Genomic DNA, 16326 nt, shown 5'->3' on the forward strand with positions numbered 1-16326 from the left:
AGTCTTGGAAAGATCAGGAATTCAAGGCCCATACCTAAACATGATAAAAGCAATCTACAGCAAACCAGTAGCCAACATCAAAGTAAATGGTGAGAAGCTTGAAGCAATCCCTCTAAAATCAGGGACTAGACAAGGCTGTCCACTTTCTCCATACCTATTCAACATTGTACTTGAAGTCCTAGCCAGAGCAATTCGACAACAAAAGGAGATCAAAGGGATACAAATTGGAAAAGATGAAGTCAAAATATCACTCTTTGCAGATGATATGATAGTATATATAAGTGACCCTAAAAATTCCACCAGAGAACTCCTAAGCCTGATAAACAGCTTCGGTGAAGTAGCTGGATATAAAATTAACTCAAACAAATCAATGGCCTTTCTCTACACAAAGAATAAACAGGCTGAGAAAGAAATTAGGGAAACAACACCCTTCTCAATAGTCACAAATAATATAAAATATCTTGGCGTGACTCTAACTAAGGAAGTGAAAGATCTGTATAATAAAAACTTCAAGTCTCTGAAGAAAGAAATTCTAGAAGATCTCAGAAGATGGAAAGATCTCCCATGCTCATGGATTGGCAGGATCAACATTGTAAAAATGGCTATCTTGCCAAAAGCAATCTACAGATTCAATGCAATCCCCATCAAAATTTCAAATCAATTCTTCAACGAATTAGAAAGTGCAGTCTGCAAATTCATCTGGAATAACAAAAAACCTAGGATAGCAAAAACTCTTCTCAAGGATAAAAGAACCTCTGGTGGAATCACCATGCCGGACCTAAAGCTCTACTACAGAGCAATTGTGATAAAAACCGCATGGTACTGGTATAGTGACAGACAAATAGACCAATGGAATAGAATTGAAGACCCAGAAATGAACCCACACACCTACGGTCACTTGATCTTCGACAAGGGAGCTAAAAACATCCAGTGGAAGAAACACAGCATTTTCAACAAATGGTGCTGGCACAACTGGTTGTTAACATGTAGAAGAATGGGAATCGATCCATTCCTATCTCCTTGTACTAAGGTCAAGTCTAATTGGATCAAGAAACTTCACATAAAACCAGAGACACTGAAACTTATAGAGGAGAAAGTGGGGAAAAGCCTTGAAGATATGGGCACAGGGGAAAAATTCCTGAATAGAACAGTAATGGCTTGTGCTGTAAGATCGAGAATTGACAAGTGGGACCTCATGAAACTACAAAGCTTCTGCAAGGCTAAAGACACCATCAATAAGACAAAAAAACCACCAACAGATTGGGAAAGGATCTTCACCTATCCTAAATCAGATAAGGGACTAATATCCAATATATATAAAGAACTCAAGAAGGTGGACTCCAGAAAGTCAAATAACCCCATTAAAAAATGGGGCTCAGAACTGAACAAAGAATTCTCACCTGAGGAATACCGAATGGCAGAGAAACACCTGAAAAAATGTTCAACATCCTTAATCATCAGGGAAATGCAAATCAAAACAACCCTGAGATTCCACCTCACACCAGTCAGAATGGCTAAGATCAAAAATTCAGGTGACAGCAGATGCTGGCGAGGATGTGGAGAAAGAGGAACACTCCTCCATTGTTGGTGGGATTGCAAGCTTGTACAACCACTCTGGAAATCAGTCTGGCGGTTCCTCAGAAAATTGGACATAGTACTACCGGAGGATCCAGCAATACCTCTCCTGGGCATATATCCAGAAGATGTCCCAACCGGTAAAAAGGACACATGCTCCACTATGTTCATAGCAGCCCTATTTATAATAGCCAGAAGCTGGAAAGAACCCAGATGTCCCTCAACAGAGGAATGGATATAGAAATTATGGTACATTTACACAATGGAGTACTACTCAGCTATTAAAAAGAATGAATTTATGAAATTCCTAGCCAAATGGATGGACCTGGAGGGCATCATCTTGAGTGAAGTAACACAATCACAAAAGAACTCACACAATATGTATTCACTGATAAGTGGATATTAGCCCAAATCTTAGGATACCCAAGATATAAGATACAATTTGATAAACGCATGAAACTCAAGAAGAATGAAGACCAAAGTGTGGACACTGTGCACCTTCTTAGAATTGGGAACAAAACACCCAGGGAAGGAGTTACAGAGACAAAGTTCGTAGCTGTGATGAAAGGATGGACCATTTAGAGACTGCCGTATCCAGGGATCCATCCCATAATCAGCTTCTAAACGCTGACACCATTGCATACACTAGCAAGATTTTGCTGAAAGGACCCAAATATAGCTGTCTCTTGTGAGACGATGCCGGGGCCTAGCAAACACAGGAGTGGATGTTCACAGTCAGCTATTGGATGTATCTCAGGGCTCCCAATGGAGAAGCTAGAGAAAGTACCCAAGGAGCTAAAGGGATCTGCAACCCTATTGTTGGAACAACATGATGTACTAACCAGAACCCCGGAGCTCTTGTCTCTAGCTGCATATGTATCGAAAGATGGCCTAGTCGGCCATCAATGGAAAGAGAGGCCCATTGGACTTGCAAACTTTATATGCCCCAATATAGGGGAATGCCAGGGCCAAAAGAATGGGAATGGGTGGGTAGGGAAGTGGGGGGCGCTATGGGGGACTTTTGGGATAGCATTGGAAATGTAATTGAGGAAAATATGTAATAAAAATATTAAAAATCAAAAAAAAAAATAAAAACATCTTAAAAAAATACATACATACATAATATACATACATAACATACATAATATACATGATAGCACTATGCTTTATCTATCTATCTTTTCTTCCTTTCTCTCTCTCTCTCTCTCTCTTTCTTCCTTTCTTTATTTCCTTCTTTCTTATCTTTCTACCTCTCTCTAGCTCTCAGTTTCAAGTAGTTCATCTAAGCAAAGGATAGACCTGACTTCTCTGCCTCTACCTCCAAGTTGCTGGGTTCTGGGTGTGTTCTAGAGATTGAATTTTGGGAATTTGTGTACTGTACCAACTGAGCTATAACCCTAGTCCTAAAATATTTCTAAGTGGGGGCATATCTAATGATGAAATCTTGTTAAGTAATTTTAAGGGTTTAACCAAAGAAGCCTTAAAATAGTTATTTAAATAAGGCAATATCAAATCAGAGTCAGCCCCACTTCAGCATGTGAGCTTACCCTGGAGACAGAAGTTAGCTTTCTCATTTGCAAGGAAATGGCCACTTTCAAAAGATAAATCTAGAAAATACGCTGTTTAAAATTGTCCTTAAATCAATGAGCTACCGTTTTGTGTTGCTTTTTTGGCACTGTGACCCATATGGAGGATGAGACACCACATACATAAGTTGGGAGGCTGGTCTGTGATTCTTTGTCCCCATATTTATCCACAGAAGAAACTGCAGTCTGTGTCACAAATATCACTAATATTCAGGAAGAACAGGTAGTGAGGATTAATTTTTCTTTTTTTTTTTTTTTTTGGTTTTTCGAGACAGGGTTTCTCTGCGTAGCCCTGGCTGTCCTGGCACTCACTTTGTAGACCAGGCTGGCCTCGAACTCAGAAATCCGCCTGCCTCTGCCTCCCGAGTGCTAGGATTAAAGGCGTGCGCCACCACGCCCGGCAGGATTAATTTTTCAACTTCAGTTACTACTCTTACCAAATATATAAATCATTTTCTCCTTTCTACCCACTGTACGATCAAGTAGCAGTTATTACTCAGACTCCAGTTTGACAGATTTAAAAATATGTCTCATTTCTTGCCCACCCTAAGCTCAGGTAGCTAGTGATCAGGAAAAATGACCAGAGAGGAGAAAAAGAATAAACGCTAACTAGGGGGATAACAAAGAATATGACAAATAGGATGTGGAGACATGTCGACTGCCCAGGGAATTTCTCCAAGAGCTAGAGGAAGCTTGATTATTAATTTTTTACAAGGTTTTCTTTGAAGGACCTTTTCCCACCAGGAAAAGGACAGTCAAATTGATTATTTTACCAAATTAATGTCAGAGAACTAAAATTCAGAAGGGAGAAAAGGAAGAAGGAAGGAGGGAGGAAAGAAAGGAGGGAAGAAATCAGTGAGGGAGGGAAAGAGAGGGGGAAAGGAAAGGAAGGATAAATCAGTACATAAATTTCTGGGCATTTTCTGCATAGGCAATGGATAATGAGGGTTGGTTGGAATGTCTCTAAACCCTAAGTGTATACAAAGTGAAGTATCCCTAGTAGGAGCTTGCTTCATCTGCTGTCTTCATGATGTCCTCACTTGACATCTCTCTACCACGTTTTTTTTCCTGACTCCTCTGCTAAGGTGAGAGGATCTCCTAATACCCAGGGGGTCAGCTTGTATATTGGACCTTTAATAGACCAAGCCCAAAAGGAAGTCTTAGGTCATTCATTGAGTGTACCATCAAAAGGAATTATGGGAGCTCACTCAGCTCTTGCCTCCTTTCTCCTTTGCTTTTGGCCATTGGGTGAATGACTCTACCCCACTGTAGCTTCTTTCCTTGCCTTCTTTGCCACAGGCCCTTGCATCAACCATGAGCCAAAACAAACCTTTCCTTATTAAAGTTGATTGTTTCAGACAAGGTAACACTCTGAGGACTCTGGCCAGCACATCCTACCTGTCTGAGTAGAGCCCTTTTCAGGTGATAACGAGCTCACACACTTGTTCCGTGTAGTGATAGTCATCACAATAACTAGCAACTGTGGTTCACACTAGTTGTCACCAGGTGACTTTGTGATCTGAAGCAGAGATGGTATTCAGAAATCATTCTCCATCCATGTGCCCGTCAACATCACCTGCGTGCTTCTTGTTAGAAACCTCAAATTTTAGAATGCTGGCCTAAAGAGGTCCACAAATGCACTCATTCTTCATATCCCAAATTCCATGGTTACTACCTCCCTAACCAAACATATTGATGCGTGTAGATAGAAGCATGCATATGAACCTGAAAGCCATGAAAGCCCAATGTAAGCCTATCACCTACTGCTGAGCAGTGCATGGTCCTTAGTATGCTCCCAATAATCCATATTAGTGACTTTTTTTATGTTTATGACCAAATACCTGACAAAATCCAACTTTTGAGCAATGATTTGTTTTATCTGGTAGTCTTAAGAAGAAATACAGCTCAGTGTGGTGGAGAAGCAGATATAGTTTTTCTGCACTAAAGAAGCATAGAAATGAACACAGGATTCCAGCCCATGGGATGATGCCACCCACATTTGGGGTGGAGAAAACCCTGGATGCATATATAAGGAACAGAGTGGATGAGGTCTCTTGGACCTCAAACCCATAGAAATTGGCAAAATCTTCCTCTGGTCTGTGTGAAGATGTTAGCAGTAAGTGTAAAGGCAAGTGACCACCCTCTTCTTCCACAGGACTGAAGCATGAGACTGCTCCCTACAGAGACCACCCACTAAAAGGAGCTAATCTGTCTTCTTTGCTGACCATAATAAATGTACTGTGTTTCTTGGTTTCTGTCTAGTTGTACCACTCCAGCAGATTCAGCACAACCCACCCAACCCTACCTTTTCTACTTGTCTGTCCTTTCTTCATTCTTGTCATCACCCTAGTCACGTTTCCAGGACCAAACCATGTACACCCACACTTAGGGTAGGTCTTCCCTGCTCAATTAAATCTTTTAGAAACACTAAGACTAATTCAGTGTATGTTTCCAACATAATTCTAATCCAATTAAGCTGACAGTTTGAAAATGGACCATTGCAGATGGTCACTGAAGAAGCTATATTAAGGATGTGGTGTATGTGATGTGATTTACCACCTCCTTCACCCTTAATCTCCTGGTCAATGAAATGATACCCTCACCACTTGCCACAGAAAATCATTTAAGAAAACATGATTACTAGACTGCTTTCCAAAGGTCATCTACACTTGTGCGCTAATGACATTGACAAAGTAGAATATAGTGGTCAACATGCCTTCTAATGTTAGGTTATGTCACTCTCAACTTTACACCTTTATGAAATTCATCTGTACATGTTCATAGGTTTGAACTTATTGTGTGCTATGATAGGTAAACAGTGGTTGGGTCAGAATTCCTTTGGATGAAGACAAAGATGAAAGCAGCAACTTCGTTTTTCACACAATCCTCTTCCCAGGATCCAGGACAAGACAAGAAACAAGTCCAAAGAATGGAAAGAGTGTCCTACATCCTAAACTAATACCTAAATGAACCCTGAAGTATGGCTACATGTGTAGGTAGGTACATGTGTGTGTGGATGCACTCTCCCATACAGACATTACGTGTTCTTCTATTGCTCTGTGCCTTAATATTTGAGACAGGGTCTCTCACTAAACTTGAAGTGTACTATTTCAGTTATTGGCTGGCCAGTGAGCCTGCCTCTCACCACCCATTTTGGGAGTGCAACCATGTAATCACCATGCTCTGCTTTTCATGTGGGTTCTTGGAACCTGAACTTAATCCTCATATTTAGACAGCAAGTGCTTTACTTATAGAGCCATTGCCCCAGCTCAAGGAGTATGAATTTGTTATAATTATTTTTCAGTCTCAGGTGTTTGCTGACTGTATCTACTTACCATATGTTGCAGAAATTTTACATCAATGAACAACAGTGATGAAATTCATAAGCAGAGGTTATAGGATTGACCACAGGGATTCTGACTTACATCACTGTCACGTAATTATCAATCATCATTTAAAAATTGTACATCAGATATAAAATAGATCGTGGATGATATCTGTGTAAGTTTAGTGCTACAGTATTTTGCAGTGACCAAATGACCAAGATTAGAAAGGACCTTGTTCTTCCAAAAGCCAATGGCACATTTGACATATGGAAAATAAATATACATTTCTACATAGATCACATGTGCAACTCAGATACACAGGAGCATATTCCACATCTACCTATTGCACACTTCTGAGAGCACACAGATCCCTAACTGAACTGGAAAACCTACTTTTCACAGAAAGGCTTTTGTTGGCAGATTTATTTACATGATCCTGTTCCCCTCGCTACATTAGTATGCAGTACAATTCCAGAAAACAGACAGTGAGGCAAAACTAGTGAGGACTAGAAAAACTCTCCTCACAAAGCCATAAGGATAGTCACAGGTGAAAGAAGTATTTTCCTCCACCTCTTGGTGCTGCTAGGAGGCAGGTGCAAAGCCTTGAGGCAATGCCTCCTGGATTCAGGCTTGGGATAAACACAATTAGAAGGAAATGAATTAATTAACTAACCCAGCAGCATTTAAATTTGCTGTTGGACTAAACAAAATAGTGCAAAGTTGTCTTCCAACAGCAATGTCCAGAAGCATGCTCCAATAGCAGACAACAAATGAAAGATCTGTGTGGTTGAATAATCAAAGCTGGGTGAATGTCCCACCCTCACAATCTAGAATACACATTTTTATAGGCAAATTAGGATTAGATATATTAAAAGATTTATCGATGTTGACACAATCACGGGGCTGCATAACACATTTAAGTCTATCCTTCCTGGTACATAACCTTATGTATTCTTTATTTTCCTTGTGCTACTCAGATTATATATATATATATGTTCAAGTAGTGATGAAATGCTTTCATTGTGACAATTCAAATGGTAACTCAACAGCAGAGAATGCTTTACAAAGCACAACTCTGTGAACTCTTAAAATTAGACAAGGGCATTGGGGAGGATGCTACTCAATTGGTAGAGTACTTGCTTAGCATGCAGGAAGCCTTGGGACCAACCTTATTTCATTCAGCAGTGCATCTGTAATCTTGGTACTTAAGTGATAGAGGCAGGATGTGGCAGCATAAATCTGGAAGACTGGGGCCTAAAAATGAGGTAGATTTAAGTCTCACACAATAGTCAATTTTATTCAGTGACATAATAAGATAGCGAGTAGCACCAAACAGCATGCTAGGCCAAGGTGGTTCCATGAGACAGAGGTTTATTGTGAGGGGAAGGATGGCAGGGCGAATGGAAGGGGAAGGGGAGAGAAGAGAGTGAGGAGGGGGTGTCCTCCTTATTTTTATGGAAAATGATATAACACAAGGAAGGGTGGGAGGTGAGCCAAGTGGGTTCTGGGATATGGTGGTTGTTGGTTTGGCAACCGGCCTGCAGGTCTCAGGTCACGATGTTAACTCATAAGTTTGGAATGTCCTGGTGACAACATTCAGGGCATCAGAAAATTTATATTCTGAGTGTATTCTGTGGGCTAAGCAAGGACATATGAGCAAAGGTGACATGAGTCAGAATGTTAGAGTCACAAGGGCATATTCACATAAGATTTAGGCTGTATACAGTCACGGGAACAACCCATAGTTGGAAACATCATCTGAGTAGTAAGATAATTTACAGTAAACTTACTCCTACGTTTACTTAATATTTATATATGAGTGTAAGGACATTTGAAGAATGATCCTGTGCTTGGAGGGCAGAAATCACAGGACTCTTGACCTATTCTCGGAGTTTTCTCACAAGCAATCAGAATTCTACTCACACAATGTGGGACAGTGATAGGCAGCCTATCTACAAGGGATGGAAAGGCGAGCCACATTCCCAGAATCGGGTGCCTGTCCATAATTCTGTGACTATCAGTCATGCAGACAATGTCCCAAGCTTCTGGCATTCTGTCTAGACTCCACCCCCACAGTTACCTGACCATAGCCAGGTATGCTCCTCCCCACAGTTACCTGGCAACAGCAAGATAGCTCAGCCCACTATAAAAGGAGCTGCTTGGTCCCTTCTTGATCTCTTTAGCCCTCACCTTTCCTACTCTCTAGCCCTCCTTCTCTCTTTCCCTCCCCCTTCTCTCCACGTGGCCATGGCCAGCCTCTCTCTTTCTACCTTTTCTCTTTCTCCCTGCCTTTCTACAATAAAGCCCTAAAACCATAGACTGTCTCTGATCATCAAGGCCCTCTGTGTTTGAACGATGGGATAGGCTTTCTCCTAAAGAGCCTCGTCTAACCTCCTGCCAGAAGGCCATCCTGTGTTCCAGCCACAGACCTGACCAAGGACTCTCACCCTTGTGGGAATCATCCAGCGCTGCTTCTCCCCCTGTCCTCTCCTCCCTTCATCCCCTGGGCCAAGTGTCACCCCAGGGTCCCTATTCTTCTCTGAGCTCCTTCGTGTAGGATGCTGGAGGGTGAGAACCTGGTACTTGGGGCTGCCCCCTGTCCACTACCCGCCATGTGGGGTCAGTGGCTTAACACAGCCAGATGCCCACCCAGGGCCATGTGGAAAGCATGTGCAGTTCTCCCACATCCCCCTGCCCAGAGCACTGGAACTCTGGAGGGATGTGGGTTCTCTCCCATTTCCCTCTTTCCCCCACCACCCACAGCCCCACAACACAATTTCATTCATGGCCTGTGTTCTGAAGGTCATGGGATATCACGTATTTTGATGCTAGCCTGAGTTATAAGATACTCTTTCTCAAGATTTAACAAACAAGGTCAGCAGTGATAGCTCATTCAATAACAAAAGTTTATTATGCAAGCATGAGGACCTGAGTTGGGTCTCCCAAAATTCACATTTTTAAAAAAACAGGGTGTAGCCACTAGTAAATTGCTTATGCTCTTAGTGAATGAAGCTGCACCAGCACACACACAGACAGAAAAAAACTGTATGCAATGGAATGGAAAGAGAAAGAGATGTAGGAGGGGAAAGGAGAGAGGAAGGGAGGGAGGGAGGGATGAAATGAAAGTTCATTGGGAGGGTGATATATTGAATCTAGAGGGAGTTGGATGGGGAGACATGGGACACAGATATGATTAAAAGACACTGTATACATGTATGTAATTCTCAATAACTAAAGGTTTATAGAAGCCAAGCATGGCTGTATCCATTTGTAACCCTCTGTGTTGAGAATGCAGAGACAGGAAAATATGTAATAAAAATATTAAAAATTAAAAAAAAAAAAGAGAATGCAGAGACAGGTGCATGCCTGGGGCTCACTGTCTAAGCTACACGGCAGAGACTGACTCAAATTCAAAACAATCAACCAAAAGTTAAAAACAAAACCTAAGCAAACAAAAACAAGAAAATAAGGTAAACAGAGCCAAGGAATTACACTCAATGTTGTCCCTTAGCTTCCATGGGCTCAAGCACACACACACATCTACACATGCATACATTGACTCACAATGAGGAACAATTTCTCCATTTATCAAGTGGTTACCCCAAAGTTCAGCAACAAAGATAGCTAGGACAACTTCAAAATCTAGCATCTTCTGATGAAGTGAGATTGAAAAAAAAAAGCCAGGATTGGAGGCTTCTGACCAGTGGTTTCAGATTAAATGGAAAGCAGGGTGCACCCTAGGTCTCTCTCTGAGTTGTTATGAAGAAATAGAAATACAAACATAATGTTAAAAACTGTCCCCTCTTTTTCTTCCATAGCAGAGTCTATTTCTGTCCACTCCTATAAAATAGCCATCTGGAATTAACAGAGGCAATCAGTTTAGGGGTTTGGGTGACTATGGGCTGTAAGCTGATGACTCCTGAAGGCCATGAACCTGGCAGAGCAGCCTATCAGGCTCTGAGCATCCTGTTCACCAACAAGCAGAATAGCAGAGCAGGAGGGAAACTCTGCCCTGAAAAATTGGAATAAAGAAGAAAACAAAATAGAGAGAAAACACAAAAGAACAAGCTGTTAAAGAGTGGGCCTCCAGGAGCTGCTTCTACCTGCCCTATTTCACCACAACCCTGGGAGACTTTTAATTACTTGACTCTTTTACAAACAGGACTGGCTATTTTGTCAGAGGGTCAAGGATAACAGCTGGATTTGCCCTTTCTTTATGCTTAAAGGGACACCACCCCACACGGTCTCAAGGACACGCAAAGTAGAATGGCTTGTCAAGAAGAACATGCAGCCCCCCATCCACCCCAACTCTCCCCTCCCTGTTTAAAAGAGAAAAGAAAAGAAAAAAAAAAAACAAACCTCCCCTGAGGCTGGCCTTTCTCAGCCAGTGAGAAGTCGGCAGGATCAGACACCATGGAATAACCCAGAATAAGATTTTGTCTGAGATGTAGGTTTGGTGCTCACACTGGAAAAAAAGAGTTGAATAACACAAAAAGAAACCCTCAAACAAATGCTCATCATTAAAAAGAACTGAATTTGGAAGGAAAGTAAAATAGGACATACTCTTTTACCTTTTTTCTTTTGCCATACCATCTTTCTGAATAGTGTGGGCCACACCTCGGTGAGGCACTCATGTAAATAATCATTCATTGATAGGCACTAAAAAGATTTTTAGCTGGAGGAATTTATCGTTAAAACTAATTTTAAAAATTACCTCTAGTGGAAAATATGGTGACCAGGACTTATATAGATATGTCAGTCAGTTAAATGCCTGAAACTGGAACATGAAGACCAAGTTAGATTGCCACCATAATCAAGGAGCTATGGCTTGTACCTATAATTTCAGCACCAGGGAGGTCGGGTCAAGACAAATCCTGAAGTAAAGTAGCAACCAGCCTAGCCAACCAGTGAACTTCAAGTAGGAGGGGAGGGGAGGGGAGAGATGGGAGGAGAGAGAGAGAGAGAGAGAGAGAGAGAGAGAGAGAGAGAGAGAGAGAGAGACTGTTGTCTCATAAAAAGGTATAGGGTAATAAAAAGAAAGACATCTATTGTGACCTCTAGCCTTCTCACACACACACACACACATACACACACACATACACACGGTGTGTGTGGGCCCTACTTGTGGCTTGTCTTTAAGTTTTCATATTTTGCCTGCCTCCTTAATAGCAAATCTTTAACAGTGCAACACTCCACTTAAAAGGCAAGGCCAGAGTCAGTTACCACCACAGAAGAACATCATTAGCTGAGGCCCCAGATATTTCTCTATCTCTAGTGAGTTGTTTTGTAAAACTTCCAAGAAGTCAAGGGATGGTGCCTTGCCATCAATGAGCAAACCTTGAAGCATCACCAGGGGAGAGACAAGGTCTAGGGTGCTGATGCTGAGATATTTGAAGCCTCTCTCAGTATTTATGAATTTTGCAGAGTCTTTCTCTGAGTTTCCTCCTTGTATGTAGTCACTCTAATGAAAGGTTTTACTAGCTTAACCCATCTTGCATTATCTTTACTCTAAGTTTTCTCCACTCACATAATTCCTTTATCTTTATTCAGACAAATGCTCGTTGGAATATATAATTCAACTCATAGACAAATGGATGGATTTGGAGGATATCATCTTGAGTGAGGTAACCAATCACAAAAGAAAACACATGATATGCACTCACTGATAAGTGGATAGTAGCCCAGAAGTTCAGAATCCTTCTTAGAGGAGGGGGGGGGGGGGACAAAGAATCCATAGAAGGAGTTACAGAGACAAAGTTCGGAACAGAGACTGAAGGAACAATCACCCAGAGACTGCCACACTTAGGGATCCATCCCATAAACAACCACCAAACCCAGACACTATGGCAGATGCTAACAAGAGCCTGCTGACAGGAGCCTGATATAGCTGTCTCCTGAGGGCCTCTGCCAGTACCTGACAAATACAGAAGAGGATGCTCACAGTCATCCATTGGATGGAGCACAGGGTCCCCAAAGAAGGAGCTAGAGAAAGTACCCAAGGAGTCGAAGGGGTCTGAAGCCCCATAGGAGGGACATCAATATGAACTAACCAGTACCCCCAGAGCTCCTTTGAACAAAACCACCAATCAAAGAAAACATATGGTGGAGCATGTGGCTTTAGCTGTATATGTAGCAGAGGATGGCCTAGTCGGTCATCAATGGGAGGAGAGGCCCTAGGTCCTGTGAAGGTTCTATGCCCAAGTATAGGGGAGTGCCAGGACTGGCAATGGGGGTGGATGGGTTGGGGAGCAGGGTGCTGGAGGGAGAGGATAGGGGATTTTCAGAGGGGAAACTAGGAAAGGGGATAACATTTGAAATATAAATAAAGAAAATATCTAATAAAAAGAAAAAGAAAAAGAAAAAAAGGCATGGGAAAACAATTAATCTAGAAATTTAGCTTGACTTTTCCAAACAATCCATGTACTCAGCAAACATAAGTGATTTGTATACAGAATTACAATGATATGTTTTCCATACTTAAAATTATTGTGATTTAGGTGGCTTTCCTATTCTACTTTCCTAGTCTATTGTAAAGCAAACTTGTTGCAAATACTCTATTTAATTACATGGTTTTTCTTTCCTTTGTTTCCATTTTGATGAATATGGACATTCTCCTGACCAGAACTGTTAGAGTTTTAAAATAAAATTACAAATTTGTTCAAATTGGAAACATATTGGAATAGTAGATTGCACTCAAAATATTTTCTAATAAAATACAGACTGCCTCCTTTAAAAAGTTAGCTCGAGTATGATTTACTGGACAGTTTTATGTCAACCTGACACAAGCTAAAGGCATCTGAGAGGAGGTGGCCTCGATTAAGAAAATGTCTCCAAAAGATGGGGCTGTAGGCAAGCTTGTAGGTATTTTCCTAATTTTTGGTTGATGAGGGAGGGCCCAAGCCGTTGTGGGTGCTGGCATCTCTGAGCTGGTGGTCCTGGGTTCTCTATGAAAGCAGGCTGAGTAAGGAAGGCACCATGAGCAACCCAGTAAGCAGCTCATCGACATGAGCTTTGCATCAGCTCCTGCCTTCAGCTTCCCGTGCTGATTACACTCAATGATGTGGAAGTGTAAGCCAAATAAACCCCCTTTTCTCTCCAACTCGCTTTGGGTAACATTGTTACTCAGAGTATTGGTAACCCTAACTAAAACACATGATTAAGAGGTGCTGTGTCTGTAAGACGATTTCAAGGGAAACCATGTGAAAGGATCTTGACTGTAAGGTTAACAGCCTGAGTTTGATATTCAGATCCCCACAAGCATACTGTGGAACACGTGCATGTGGACACACACACACACTATACAAAAGCATAATTTTAAAAATTTTCAAAAAACTATCAAGTGTCTGCTTGTTAGGGTTTTAATGGTAATTAAAATTTTAAACAAAGACTTTCATTTCTTCCACCTTTGTAGAAATTTATCACTGATCACTGATTTATTTCATCATCTGAAATGTGAAATTCAGCATTTTTCCTCATCTTTGTGAAAACCTAGGTATATTTAGCTATCATCAAGGCCAGACTTAGGGCATTTTCAAAACTTTCCAGAGAAATTCAATACCTTTTAGCTAGCTCCCTCCACATCAGTCTCCAGTAGTACTTGGGAAATATGACCAACCTTTGTCTCTGTCAGCTTTTTACATTTACTTTGATTTGTCTCAGACATCAGTTTGTGGTGTGTGTGTGTATGTGGTATGTTCTTTCACTTAATATGGGTTTTTTTTTTGGCGGGGGGGGTTGACACAGAGTTTCTCTGTATAGCCCTGGCTGTCCTGGAACTCGCTTTGTAGACTAGTCTGGCTTCAAACTCAGAAATCCACCTGCCTCTGCCTCCCAAGTGCTGGGATTAAAGGTGTGCACCACCACGACCAGCTAGTATGATATTTTTAGCCATACATTTGGGCAGCATGCACTTCTTGCCCTTTCAAGATGGAAGAAAAGGATAGTTATCTAAATTTAAGTATTTCTTATGTTTTGTTTAATTAACTGGCTTATATGGGACTCGAATAGTCATCAATTTATCTTGGTGCAGAGTGACTTTCCAAAAAAAAAAAAAAAAAAAAAAGTAATTCCTTCGAAATGCCTAAAGTTTTGTTATGTACTAAAATTTTCCTTAAAAGAGATAATATACATGTCACTTAAATTATCTTATTCTAAATTCACTTAAGAAAGACCTAAAAGTATTCAGTTGATATTTTGGTGCCTTTGGCAAATAGTCACTGGAGTTTTGATAGAATTAATCATAAACCCTTGGCCACCTATCACTCTACTTTGGTTTTACACTTGCCCCAAACACATTATTCTGCATAAAATTATAGTGACATTTCAAGGACTCCAAGCCTGGTTACTGTGGACTGAAGTTATTGGTGTGTCTCTTTGGAAAGTGTTCAGCAGTGCAGCTATTGGACATTGTGGGCAGTTCCCTGCATGTTCTGGTTTATTTAACCCTGCTGTGCATCCATCGAGCCATCTACAGATTACAATTCAATGTCTCTGCCAGTTAACAGTGCACGGGAAAGGAGCTGAGGGTAGCAATATTCTGGATGCTACTCTAGTTTCCACAACCACAAAGACACTACATTCTAACCTTGGCTTCAAAACATGAGCTTAACCCTTGGTCTTTAAGTAGAAGTATAAAAGTTCTCTCCCATCTACAATCACTGTACAATGTGAATGTGGGGTCAATCTAGATTCTTTCAATACACATGTAGTAGAGCCTTGCCTACAGACAGTCTGATGGAGGTATGTTCTCACTTGAGACTTGCTTTCCAAGGTAACTCTAGATTGTATCAGGTTGACAAAAGGCAAACCAAAACAATGAATGAATTACTTAGGTTATTTCATATCTATTTACCAAACCCTTGCCCACCTATCACCCAATATTGGTTCTACAATTGATTTCAAAGTTTGTTACAAATACAGGTCCCCAAAACACATATTCTGCATAACATTAAACTTTAGCATGATTTTGCAGTTCTTTTTTTTTTTTCCATTTTAGGTAAAACTTACAATCAATAACATTTCTAACTCTAATGGGAATGAGATAGGACCATCATGCTTATGGTGCCTGACCTCACAGGCCCTGTGACTCTATATAATAGGTAAAAATTTGTCCTCGTGATCAGACAACTGATGATTAGACAATTGATAATGCACCACAAATGAGACCTTCAGAACTTTCATTAGAGAAACTTGAAAGGCAGGGCCAGTGTTATCTCACAACAAAAATCTCAGGTAATTCACCTGAATGTAGCAGCATTTATACAATGTTAAAAGTCATAGTTTGCTTCTGTTGCTGTGATAAGCACCATGACCAAAACAAATTGTGGAGGAAAGGGTGTATTTTATCTTGCAAAAACTGTAGTGAAGGCCATCTAGTTGCACTGGTTTGTTCCTCAGGGTTTGCTTTTTTATACAAGTCAGGACCACCTGATCAGAGCTAACACTGCCCCCAGTGAACTGCACCCTCGCAGATCAATCATTAATCAAGAAGATGCCCTACAGACTTGCCTACATGCAGTCTGATGGAGGCATATTCTTACTTGAGATTCACTTTCCAAGGTAACTCTAGATTGTATCAGGTTGACAAGAGGCAAACCAAAACAATGAATGAAGACTATCATTAACAAAACAGCCAGAAGCACAAGGACAAGATATGCTGTCACACAGCTTGAAGACTGATCATCACCTCTCACTTGTATTACTTTCTCTCAGGACAGGCCTTAGTTCCACACCTGTAAAACTGAAAGAGCAGTACTATCAAAGAATGTAAAATAGAGCGCAGTACTCTGAAACTATGCTCAGTTATCACATGACATTATGCTCTAGGTCTGCTCTCTTGA

Source organism: Mus caroli, unplaced genomic scaffold, assembly GCF_978045245.1.
Source record: "Mus caroli unplaced genomic scaffold, Mus_caroli_1 scaffold_19, whole genome shotgun sequence".
NCBI classification, from domain to species: Eukaryota; Metazoa; Chordata; class Mammalia; order Rodentia; family Muridae; genus Mus; species Mus caroli.